The sequence below is a fragment of the Sander lucioperca genome, chromosome 23, assembly GCF_008315115.2.
Source record: "Sander lucioperca isolate FBNREF2018 chromosome 23, SLUC_FBN_1.2, whole genome shotgun sequence".
NCBI lineage: Eukaryota > Metazoa > Chordata > Actinopteri > Perciformes > Percidae > Sander > Sander lucioperca.
Window position 1 is genome coordinate 12,522,283 of NC_050195.1, and position 13,311 is coordinate 12,535,593.

Consider the following 13,311-nt stretch of genomic DNA (forward strand, 5'->3'; position numbering starts at 1 on the left):
TAAGTCTGTGAGTCCTTAGTCCTCAGGGCTCACTTTGGGATTGGGCCGTTGTTTTGCAAGTCTCCAGTAAGTCTCAAGTCTTTGCACCGAAGTCCCAAGTCAAGACTAACAAGTCCCAAGTCAAGACTAACAAGTACCGAGTCAAGTCCAAAGTCCTAAACTTTGTGTTTCGAGTCCTAAACACGTCATAACGCAATATTCACCAAATCTAAACGGAGTAATAATAAATTAAATTTTCACAAATCATGATCTTTTCAAATGTGTATTTTATTTCTTTTAAGCAAGTTTTACCAAGTGCTACTGAATTTAATAACACAGACACTGCACTTTCATAATGTTTTGAATTAAAAAGATAAATGTAAAAGAAAAAAACTCCTGTGTGCATGTGTATGGGAGATAACACAACAGTTTGCATTAAAACAACATAAACAAAGGCAAACCATTTCATTCACCCACAAGGTTGCACAATTTCTGTTACTTAGAGTTAAGTACGAGTTAGGGAGGGAACCCACAACACTTTGCCGACATGGCGCCTCTGTTGATTAAATGATTTAGCCTCGACTTAACGTTGCAGCTTTAAATGTTGAGCGAAGTTGGAAGTTGTTGCTGTAATTTTCAACCCGTATGTTTTGCACATTGCTATCTATTTTTTTGTTGACCACCACATAGGCTTGGGTGATCTCAGTCTGACAGGTTACATTGAACACATAATTGCACATAACATATTATGGATATGCGGGACGGCTTTCACTTTCATCAATGAAACTACACCGGTTCGGCTGTCCTGTGCTGCCTCCTGTTTGGCTGACGTGCTGTCATGCTTCTGTGTCGATAGCGTCTTGCTACAGTAGCTCAAGGCAGTATTTTTTTTTGTCATATTCATCATTAAAGCGGCTAATAATCCACTTTACATTTAAACCTAATGTTACAGTAGTTCACTCAGGCACTCATAGCGATCTCCTTTTAGTGACTTTCTCGCAAATCCCACAGGTGTTTAATGTTTACACGCTGTTAGCTTTGTTAGCTACTTTAGTTTAGCAGTCGGAGGTGGTTTCTCACTCTCCGGCTCTCTCTTGATCTGGGCGTCAAATTTAGCTATTCTTATGCCTCCTAATGTGACAATTGAACATGTAATAACTGTAGTTTATTTGTCGTGTTGGAGGCAAAGCTCCACACCAGGGAAACTCGGCTGTATCTTAGCCAACAGTAACATTAATTTTTGTGGGCTGACCTCATGTAGCTCCCGTCCCCTGGCAGCAGAGGGGAAGGCTGGGTGACTACTGTCCAAAATCAGCACAGCCCATCGGGTGTCCGATCCATGGAAAAGGATGGCAAACCACTTTGCAATTTACTTTAAGGATTTAACTCATGTTGTTTACCGGGGCCCAGCGGGCAGATTTACCGCTCCCCAGGAAAATAAACAGTAGGGTGCAGATTGTAGATAGTAATTCTGATAGTAAGTAGTCTTCATACGCAAACGAAATTATCTTTGGTAGCATAATTTCAAACTGGCACTCAGTGACATAACTTCACTTCTTCATGCTTCTCCCCGGTCTGCAGTCTGTGAGATTGGTTAACGTGGATTTGGGAAATGATGCGTCCATGAAGTATCAACTTGCTGGGAATTAATAGCGTTAGTTGATTTAGGAAATGAACGGAAATCAATTTATTTGTAAATCATTCTGTTTGTGTTTGGGGAAAGGTATCAAGTCTTTTCAAGTCAAAAGGCTCAAGTCCAAGTGAAGTCACGAGTCATTGGTGTTGAAGTCCAAGTCGAGTTGCAAGTCTTTCCTGAAATTCTCGAATAGAGTCTAAAGTCATCAAATTTGTGACTCGAGTCCAAGTCATGTGACTCGAGTCCAAGTCATGTGACTTGAGTCCACACCTCTGCTATTTTGTAACATAATCTGTATTTGTATATTCTGCAATATTTTGATAATGACACAATAGTGTGGCTATGACAGTTTGTTGGTCTCAGCCACTACTTATGCATTACTATTTATATTATTTTTGTATATTTGTGTAGTGTATATATATATATATATATATATATATATATATATATATATATATATATACACATACATACATACATATGTATACATACATATGTATATATATATACATATATACAGTGCTGCTCATAATTATTCATACCCATGCTAAAGTTGACTAAAAAAAGGAATAAAAAAATCATCTTTTGGAAATTGATCTTAATGCTTTAATTAAAAAAATGAGGAAAAATCCGACCTTTTAAGCACACCAATTTGTTTTGTGAATGAATAATGTATTGTAAATAAATAAATGTTCTTCCTTAAAATACAGGGGCCATAATCATACATACTCCTATGTTAAATTCCCATAGAGGAAGGCAGATTTTTATTTTGAAAGGCCAGTTATTTCATGGATCCAGGATACTATGCATCCTGATAAAGTTCCCTTGGCCTTTGGAATTAAAATAGCCCCACGTCATCACATACCCTTCACCATACCTAGAGATTGGCATGGTTTTATTTCAGTTAGCCTAATAGCTAACTGAGATAAGATCCATATCAATGCAAATCAAACCAGCTATTAGGCTAACTGAAATAAAACCATGCCAATCTCTATTGTTTATTTACAATACATTATTAATTCACACAAAAAATTGGTGTCCTTAAAAGGTCGGATTTTTCCTCATTTTTTTAATTAAGGCATTAAGATCAATTTCCAAAAGATGATTTTTTTTATTCCTCTTTTTAGTCAACTTGACCATGGGTATGAATACTTATGAGCAGCACTGTATATATATATATATATATATATATATATATATATATATATATATACCTTTTTAATTAGAAACTCTTCATAGTATCATTAAATAGCAATCCACTTCCATGTTTTGGTACAATTAGTTTTCACACCTGATGCGAAATCGTTTAAGGAGTGCACATGAACCATAATCAAGACCACCTTTATTGGTGGACTCGGGCACGGATCGACCATGCCCAGGTATGGTACGGATTGTTCAGACTTATCAAACGAACTGGACAATGGGGTCAAGTATGCTCTGATGATCAGCCCCGGTCCCTGATGTGAAAGCCCCCAAAATCAAGCCACCTAAAACAGTACTTCATAACAAAATTGCACAGTTAAAGTCAAAAATTGGTGCAACAGAACCAGAGTGTTATGATCCTGTGTTTGGTTCGGGTTTTGCTGTTGGATTTTTTTATGTTTGTGCTTTTTCTCCTCTCCTCTCTGCAGGGCATGTGTGTGGCAGTGGGCATGGCTGGCTTCTCCAGGCAGCTGACGAGGCACACCTGTATCCATTCACCTCATCACTCTCTCCATATAAGCCTGGTCTTCACTTCACTTCTCTGCCAGATAATTACGTCATGTTTTGGTAGCACTCTGCTTTCCGCTGGTTTTTCCTACCAGTGAAGGAAATTTTCTAATTCTGATCTCGGAGGTGGAAAACCTAAACTATGGCAGAAATACACAGAGCACAAACGTGACACATCTGCCACAGCATGTCGACAGCAGAGCGCGTCCTTTATAAACCTGAAGCTGCACAGACTACGGACGGACTGCTCATCTCTATTGTTACAGCGAGAGTGGACACTAAGAGACGCACAGGTCTGCCTCAGAGCTCCGTGTGTTTGGGAAAAGTGCTTTATTTGTGATTTATATAATGGTGCTGATGATTTTTAGAGACCCCCACAGGTGTATGATTTTACTGCTTTCATGGGAGCTCATCCTCTCTCTATGGGAGCTCAGCTCCCACGTAATTCGAACCCTGGATAACATACTAAATATAGCGTAGACCTTGAAATTATTTTTTTTAGGTTGGCCTTTTTTTTAGGTGGCTAAAACGCGTTATGTTGTGCCCCCGTCTTTCACATTACATTGCTTAGCTTCCGTGTTGGTACTCCTGTCTGCTTCTTCAAACTGGTGGCGTGCTGACTGCCACCTACTGTAGCTAATACGCTGACAGTACCTCATACAAATGCACTTCAACAGATCCAAACTATCCCTTTAACATAGCAGTACTGACTGCTGACCAAATCTGAAGGATTCAATTTCCTCAGGCGTCTTGAGTTGAAGCAATCTCTCTGCCTCACCTTTCACATTATTAATCACCATTGGTGAGATTCCAGCCCTGACCAATGAGGGTGTGACCAGCATTAGCCATGGTAAAGTGCATACTGCCCCTATAATGACTCATGTGCCCCATCAAGTAAAACCACTGCAAGATTACATGTTTACAAATCATTACCCAATCATTAATTGTGTTAAAAAGCACAGATGTCGAACAAACTCCATTAACACACTGATCAGTTAGTTCATCACTAGAACAGGAACCTCAGGGGTCTATAAGAGGACTGGGTCCACTGAATGTCAATGATAAAACCCATCTAGCCAAATCGGCCCACAGGACACAGGCCCTATCATAGCCTCTGTGTAAAATTACTGCTGTTGATGTTTTTTATTCAAAATGAAAGGGCTGAAAATCCCCCTAAAAACTGAAGGAATAACAAAAACATACACTCAACTTACTTGGCCATAAAAGCTGATTCTGATACTTGATGTTGTCACAAGAAATTGTAAGAAAAGCAAGAAAGTTATTACATCTTCAACAGAAGTATAGATCCCCTCAGTAAATGATCAATCTGCTACAAGACATCCTAAAACACTGTAGTTGTGACTTGACCACCAAGTACAGCTGAGGATGAAAGGTATGTCATTAGCTTTGAAGGTCTTTGGTCATAAACGAAAGCATTGGAAAAAATTACATTTTTGACCTGATGATGTAAAGTAAGGTCATCACCAGAGCCATACAAATTCATCCTGTAGGCATATCAAATATCTGAACCAAACGTTATAGTGATTCTTACAACAGTAGTCCAGACATTTCATTAAAAACAAAAAAATTGTCAAAGGAAAGGTTCAAACACTCATGGTCCTATGTTTGTACAAAATTGCATGGCAATCCGTCCAATAGTTATTGAGATATTTCAGTCTGGACCAAAGTGGCAGACTGCCTTTTGCCATCCATAGTGTTGCCGCAAGCTAAAAAAAAAAAAAAATGAATAGATGCTGTGGTTTATAAAGGTTTTGGAGCCTCTGGTCTTAGGGGTAGGAGTGCAACAAAAAAGTAAATGGTTGTTCCCTCCCCTGTTTCTGAACCAGTTGTAGAGCTAGACCAGAAGTGGGTAAAGTTCATACTAATGTGAGAATGTGCCAAACTGAAGCAATATAAGTCATTATGAATTAAAGCAAAACTAACACAATGTCTGCCTCTTCAACAAGCTGCTAACTAACCTTAATGAAATAGATCAACAAGGTTTGGAGCAAGAGGACAGGATTAGGCCTGGCAAACTCCATTCCTTCTAAGGATTCAGGTTATTCTGAGTCACTCACTAAACTGATCCGGGTTGTGCGAGTCACTTGAGTCAGTATTGCTAAATCGCCAAGGAAACTCAGTCCTAGCCCATTGCCTCTAACCACTAACGTAGTAGGAAGTTCTGTGGATTCACTCGGTGCAGACTCAGTATTTCAGATCTGATTTTGTCACGGGAAAGAAAGAAAAGAAAGAATATATAGGTTTTCAATGTAGACATAGAAACAGGAACGGAGAAATTAATTAAATAATAAAAAAAAATTGATCAACCTAATTTTGATATGCTACATCTATACACCAAACCTATAACATATAAGCATGTTATTTCAGAAGTAAAATAATGGCTTAGTGGTTATACCCTCCACTCACTCTTGTAAACAACATAAATGTGTAAGGGCCCCTGGAAATCCTGGACCCCACTCTGGGAGCTTCTGATGTAGGCAACATCATCTATGTCTTGGTGGAATGCACACGCCATTCACACTTTGTTTTTCCCTGCTAGTGCCACAAACACACCACAATCCCATTTGATGTCTTCCTTCAGGAGAAGGGATAATTCAGCTGGTTTGAACCTAGCAGTGTTGGTCCAAGAGTTTTCCCTCTTGTCCTGTTCTATTTCCAGCTCACTTCAGCTGTGTTCATAATGGGAACTCAAGCTAGAATGTATTACTTTTCTCTGCATGCTCAAACATTCAATGCTGAATCTGGGAAATGAAATGCCACCACTGAGGCGGCACATTTTATGAAAAATGGATTTCCTTCATATAGAAGCTAAAGCATGTTCTGGGTTGACCTTTGACTTTTGAGGCACTTCGCTCTATTCCACTCTTCTGATTGAACATCAATGTGTTCAAATCTTGAGAGAAAGTACTTTACTTTAAGCGAAACAAAAGAAATACTAAACATATACTATAATCTAAGCTTCAAACAAGCTCCTGTGTTCATTTCCACTCCTTCGCCATTTCCCTACTTCCTCAATGACACAATACTTAAAGTCCCCCTCCACTCAAAAATGTGTTTTTCTTATGATTATGTCCCCTAAAAGTCTGGCCCTGACTATATTGAATTGCATTTGTGCAAAATGTGTCACTAGATGGGGTTTTCACATTCCTCTTCTGAAGGTGGAGATGTCTGTGCACTTCTCTGAAATCTGAGTTTCAAATGTGTTCTGGGCAAGCTTGACTAGGTACTTCAACGTCTAATAAGCAAAAGCCAACAAAGAAACCTGAAACCTTCATCGCGGAGCGGACTAACACTATGTACATTTGTCAGCCACTGCCAGTTACAAGCTTACAAGCTAACACACAAGATAAAATATGCTAACTACACTTATCACTCTGATACGTCTGCTAGTTGTCAATTTTAGTACCCAACAGTCCCCTCATCTGAGTCTGGGCCTGACTGATGACGGGGTTCAGACATGGCACCAAGGGGGTTGCACACGCAAGTGGCCATGTCGCGGGGCACCGCAAGACAGCCATCTTCCTGTATGAACCCGGCGTGAGGCTCAAACATGATAAGCCATGGATAATTCTCCAATGTTTCTAGTCAAGTAGCTGCAATGCCTCTGATGCCTTTGTCCCTGTACCACGTGGTTCTGGTTCTGTGATGTGTGGAGGAGAGAAACCTGGAACACCAATGACGTTCATGGCCAACACAAACACAATGATTTTTTTTAGGGCTGTCAAAATAACGCGTTAATTTCGATTAATTAATCTGAGAAAAAATAACACGTTAAAAAAAATAACGCAGATTAATCCATTCCATATTGAGGTTTGACCCGGAGCCGTTCTAGCCACCATTGGACAGTAAAATGAAGGAGGGAGACGATAATGTGCTGCCTGGATCATTAACTGGAACATTTACTTGTAAAAGTCTTCTTCCTGCCAACCCTGGCTACCGAAATCTGGTGCCACTGATATGTCTGCTCTTCTCTCTGGTGCTCTGAAGACGATACAGGCAACACAAACACTGCTGCACGTGACGCTAGTTAACACTATACTCAACAGCAGCTAACGTTAGCCTACCGCTAGCTAGTTAACACTATACTCAACAGCAGCTAACGTTAGCCTACCGCTAGCTAGTTAACACTATACTCAACAGCAGCTAACGTTAGCCTACCGCTAGCTAGTAGCTGGATTAAACACGGTTACAATGCTGACAGCTAACGCTGAACGGTTTAAAGTGTGACTGTGTTTTCCTGTAGAGGACTGTGACTCAACAGCGGGATGTAACAATCTGCAGCTGCCGAGCTGCCCTCGGAAAAACACAGACGGTGCGTTCAATGAAACTGGTAAACTACAGCTTCGTGGTGCATTTGAAGTTATTGTAAATGTCCTTGGTGGTTGTTTTTGTCGTTCAACAGCAATTTACTAGTCAAATAAGCTATTGTCATTGTTATACATTATTATTAAATCATTTAATTTTGACCATATGACCTTAGCAATAAACAAGCCGTTCTTTAATGTCACCAACTGTTGTTTAGTACCCTTTGTTTTCTTTTCTTTTTTTACTTTCTTAAAAAGTATCGGTTCAGGCACCGTTAATTATGTATGCGATTAATTTCGATTAATTAATCACAGTCTGTAATTAATTAGATTAATTTTTTTTAATCGATTGACAGCCCTAGTTTTTTTGTATAAAAGTAAACTGTTTAAAGAGTCATGTTATACGTCTAAAGCGGTATGACGGTAAAAAGATTTATTGTACATATGCATGATTTGAAATGTACAGTCTTTGGAGATTAGACTCCATCGTTATTTTAAAAATCTAAAATTTTTAAAAGGGGTAGAAAGCCGAAAGATAATCCCCCGATGGAGTCTAGACACTGATGGTGGCGTGAGGAGCCTGAAGACCAATACCGAAGAGCCATCGGTAGAGGCCTGCCGGATGAGGACCCAGGAGCCGTGAGGGATGAAGACCGGAGGAGCAAGGGGAGGAGGAGGGTTGTGCTCTTATCCTGAAATGACAACTGAGCAGCAGAGAGAGACGGGTTTTAAACAGGGATGTCATGCAGTGATTGGCTCGTGATTTCCATGGCCGCTTCTGATTGGTTAAAATAAAAGTGAACACCTCTACAGCTGATCCGTTTAGAGGAGAGAGAAAGTGATTATGTTTTAGAAGTCTTCCTGAAAGAATTTGCGCAGAGCTCCATTTCAATCAGGAGAGACTTCGTTGCAGATATGCAAAGATTTATTGTACATATGCATGATTTGAAATGTACAGTCTTTGGAGATTAGACTCCATCGTTATTTTAAAAATCTAAAATTTTTAAAAGGGGTAGAAAGCCTAAAGATAATCCCCCAAAAAAGGAACGTGGCGAGAACCTGGTGAACGGAACGATCCTAACTGATGCCATGATGAAACTGAGAAATGATTCGGGCTTGTAGTGTAATTAGGCCCCCAAAAAAACGAAAGCAATTGCAACTGCAATTGAGGCCGTTAAGAGTTGCCGAACAAGAAAATAATACAACAGTAAATGAATACATTGACGATGATGATGATGATGATGATGATAACGATGATAGTAATAATAAAGTAATAATAATAATAATAATATAATGAAGATGATGATGATGAATACGATGAGGATTAGAGTTGAGCCGGATACTACTGAAACGAGTATCCGGTACGGATAACGCACTTTTGCCGAGTACGAGTATTATACGAGTAATACGAGTCAATATCTGTGCTCGGATTGAATAAAAATCCTCATTGGATAGTTGACTGTGTCTGCGTTCTGTGATACACTGTTAAATGTTTCCGTTAATTTACACCCAAATTTCAACATGATTTACCTGTTATTTTTAATAACTGCGCTTTACTGTCAATTGTTAGGGAATATATGTTAAATAACACCTCATTAATGTTATTTAACACCTCATTGTTAAATAACATTCATTTTTGTTATTTAACTGCACAACCGAAAATTCAAAGATGGGGGCCAGATTTAGATGGTCTGGTATGGTCACGTTTTGGGGATAAATGCCGATAAACACAATTTTATGCTTAGCCTCTTAAGAAACGCTTGAATTTCCAAGCTTTTTGGTCTAAACGTTATACCCAAATTAAAAGTGGTACATCTCCCATATACTCTGACACTCAGGGATGTGTGGATCATTGGAAAGGACCCACTCTCAAGTTGTTGTTCAGGGTTGTCCAAGTGTCAGGGTGATTCTAGGCCTTACTGACACAGAGTTACAGAGGCTAGAATGGAGGGTTTCTATTTCTGTCCAAGTCATACATCTGTAAAATTATTAGAATACACTGCTGTAAACACATCTAGTGATATACAGACAACACAATGTCATAGCCACATGTCTCAGCTTACTACAGAAAAAATCCAGAAGCCAAAAAACTCAAAAAGTGCAAAGAAAAAAGCCAATAAAGTACAAAATAAAACACTTCTCAAATACACAAACACATCCACATCAATCACACACATACTTGAAATAACTATATACATAAATATATAGAAATAAGTTATTATAAATTGCACAGAGTGTGAAATGCTTATAGGAGGCCCTGTTTTGCTTTGACACAGCTCCAGCCATTACAGGGTTAAAATGTCAGGGTCAAATGTGGTCTCTATCTTCTTGTCTGCTCATTGGCTAAAAATGTAGACGGGTCTTAGAGCATTTAAATCTAACTAGTCCGAGCAAATGTCGCTCAGTGCACGTGGGCTCACATCGCGTCAGAGACTTCTTCGGCTTCCCATTGGTATATCACAGGCAAAGATGCACCGATTGGCTTATACCAGGTATCCATGGAAACCTTAACATCAAGTTGCTAGGAGCCTCAGGAGAGAAGCGAGCAGCGTTAGAAGTGCGGAAATGAAAAACAGTTTAGCGATTTTCTGTTGTTATTCGGCCAGAAACGTCAAGATTGTGAGGCGAACAGCTCGTTTTGGATATAATGGTTTGGATATTCCATTTACTTGGACTCTTGGGGATTTAAGAAAAAAAAGTTTTGGGCAAAAAATCCCCGCAGTGGCTAAAGGGACAAGGAAACAGGTAAGGATGCACTACACACGGGCTGCGCTGTTTCCTGAGAGACTAAGCTAAGTATATTTTGAAGATGTAATGCTTTAAAGTTATAAAAATGTTTATGAGGTTACAGCGACGCCACAGCCACAAGCTGACTCAAGATAGAAGAAGATAACTTATTATTTATCATTGGAGAAGTTAGCAATTTCATTTCGTTTTTGTAGGTTGCTAAACAATGACTAATTCAATATTGTCGACGTTGCAATCCTTTACTAATAAACTAAATATTGTATGCATTCACTGAATGAAGATTAGACAAATACAACACCTGATTTATGTACTGCAAATGTTATCAAGAATAATCTTGCGTAGCATATTACCCAGACAGTGTGTGTGTGTGTGTGTGTGTGTGTGTGTGTGTGTGTGTGTGTGTGTGTGTGTGTCCTGTTCTTTCTGACCACGGTGTAAATATCCGTATGACACAGTCGCCAGCAGGCGCCACTACTGAAATAACAGGTTCATACAGTATTTTTTGCATTCTGGGAAGGAGCGTAGAAGAAGGCATTTGAACCTGGTAACGAACCACACGGCCATCCATCTCAGAAGATCATGGATTTTGGTTTCGATCAAAATCACAATAATCCGGTGAGTTTAACTAGAATTTCTTTAAAGTCATGCAGTTTTAACATTTATCAGTGATGTTGATGTATAAGCTACTAAACGCCACGGACTTGCACCACATGAAATGAACTAACTTAGCTAGCTAATGAGCCAAGCTGATTCAAGCTAGCAAAATTTCTATAGTTTGTCCATTAATCTTAGAAAACAATGCGCTTATTTTAATGTCCATTCGTGTATACGATCTAAATCTATAAATAATAGGCTAACGTTATGCCTAAAACGTTTAACACTAGAAGTGTCGGAATCCCATAACTACTAGAAGTGCCGTGAGCGTCATTTTGACCGCCAGATTCCAAACTCTATAATCTGTCATGATACTTTGCGATGTTGTATTATGTAGGTATTGTGTTAGGATATCTTTAGAAAAACGTAATAACACCGAAATGTACATTTTAACGAGTTTAATTATACATTTGAGTAGGCTAGTAATATGTGTTTCAATAATTCATATCATGGCATAGTAAACCGTAATTATTTCATACATTCATATCCCGAAAAATATGGTGTGGAAATTCATTCAACTTAACTCATAACAGCCAAATAACAATTTCAAAACGGTCAAAATGACCGTGACCGTTGACCGTTTTGAAATGTATATGTGTAATAACTTTGCTGAATAACAAAATACAATCCTGCTTTAATTTTAAATAGTTTTTATATACATTACGCAAAAGACAAAGAAAATACAATCACTTTTACCTATTTCGGCCATACACGGTCATATTGACCGCTCGGATTTTCGCGGTATTATTTTTTAAATTTTTCGCGCGGTTGAAGATGCATCTTGGTTGCTTAGTAACTACCATAGTCTCTGTCAGAGAAACGTAACTAGCGGTCTCGAGTAACAAGTGTGGGCATCACCGTTGGGCCAAAGGCAAAGCCACAGTCGGTAACGTAGGCTACTACGGCGTGGAGGCACTCTGTTCTGAATCAGAAGGCAAACACCGGGCGCTCGCTCTGTGAACGGCGCAGTACACGTAGATGGCCGGTGGCTGTCTACGTGTTCATATAACTTATACATGCTACAACTGGCTGGAATTATTACACACATCCTCTCCAAACTGCGGTCAAGCCAGCCGACACTCGGATCTCCGTGGTCAACTCAGCCGACACTAAACTTGTAATGCGCTCTTATTCCGGCACGCGTGGTAAATGCATTCAAACGGCCGAGATCGAGTAGCGAAGTTGGCGAGATGATACACATTGGACTACTTCCGGTTTTCAAAATAAGATGTTAATACAAAGTACATATAAAAACTAGTAATGGATTATATTCACCAGAAGTAAAATACATGTAACCTGTGTCTGTCCATTATACAAAACAAATGAGTGAATTGTGAAAGGAATGTATAGTTTGAGTTTACAAGAATACAACAATAATTCCAGACTGATTTATTTCAGGGGACACCTCTGACTACACCCATATTTAAAATCAGGCAATTAAACGGTATCAATTTGGGGATTTTTGGAAGCAAAGTCCCATACTTCTGCTGTAAAATGACTCAAAATATGAAACTGGAGGTGCTATAAAAAGAGTTTGGTCCATAGTTCCAGGGAATGACTGACATATTTGAGTACAAGGCATCACTTAATACTGTCATACTGAAAATCAAACAATTTTACTGTATAATTTTGGAGATTTCTGGAAGCAAAGTCCCATACTTCTGCTGTAAAATGACTCAAAATATGAATTTGGAGGTGCTATAAAAGGACTTTGGTCCATAGTTCCAGGCAATGACTGACATATTTGAGTACAGGGCATCACTTAATACTGTCATACTGAAAATCAAACAATTTTACTGTATAATTTTGGAGATTTCTGGAAGTAAAGTCCCTTACAGCTGCTGTAAAATGACTAAAAAAATGAAACTGGAGGTGATATAAAAAGACTTTGGTCCATTGTTCCAGGGAATGACTGACATATTTGAGTACAGGGCATCACTTAGTACTGTCATACTGTAAATCAAACATTTTTACTGTATAATTTTGAAGATTTCTGGATGCAAAGTCCCATACTTCTGCTGTAAAATGACTAAAAATATGAATTTGGAGGTGCTATAAAAAGACTTTGGTCCATAGTTCCAGGCAATGGCTGACATATTTGTGTACAGGGCATCACTTAATACTGTCATACTTTAAATCAAACAATTTTACAGCAGAAGTATGGGACTTTGCTTCCAGAAATCTTCAAAATTATACAGTAAAATTGTTTGATTTACAGTATGACAGTACTAAGTGATGCCCTGTACTCAAATATGTCAG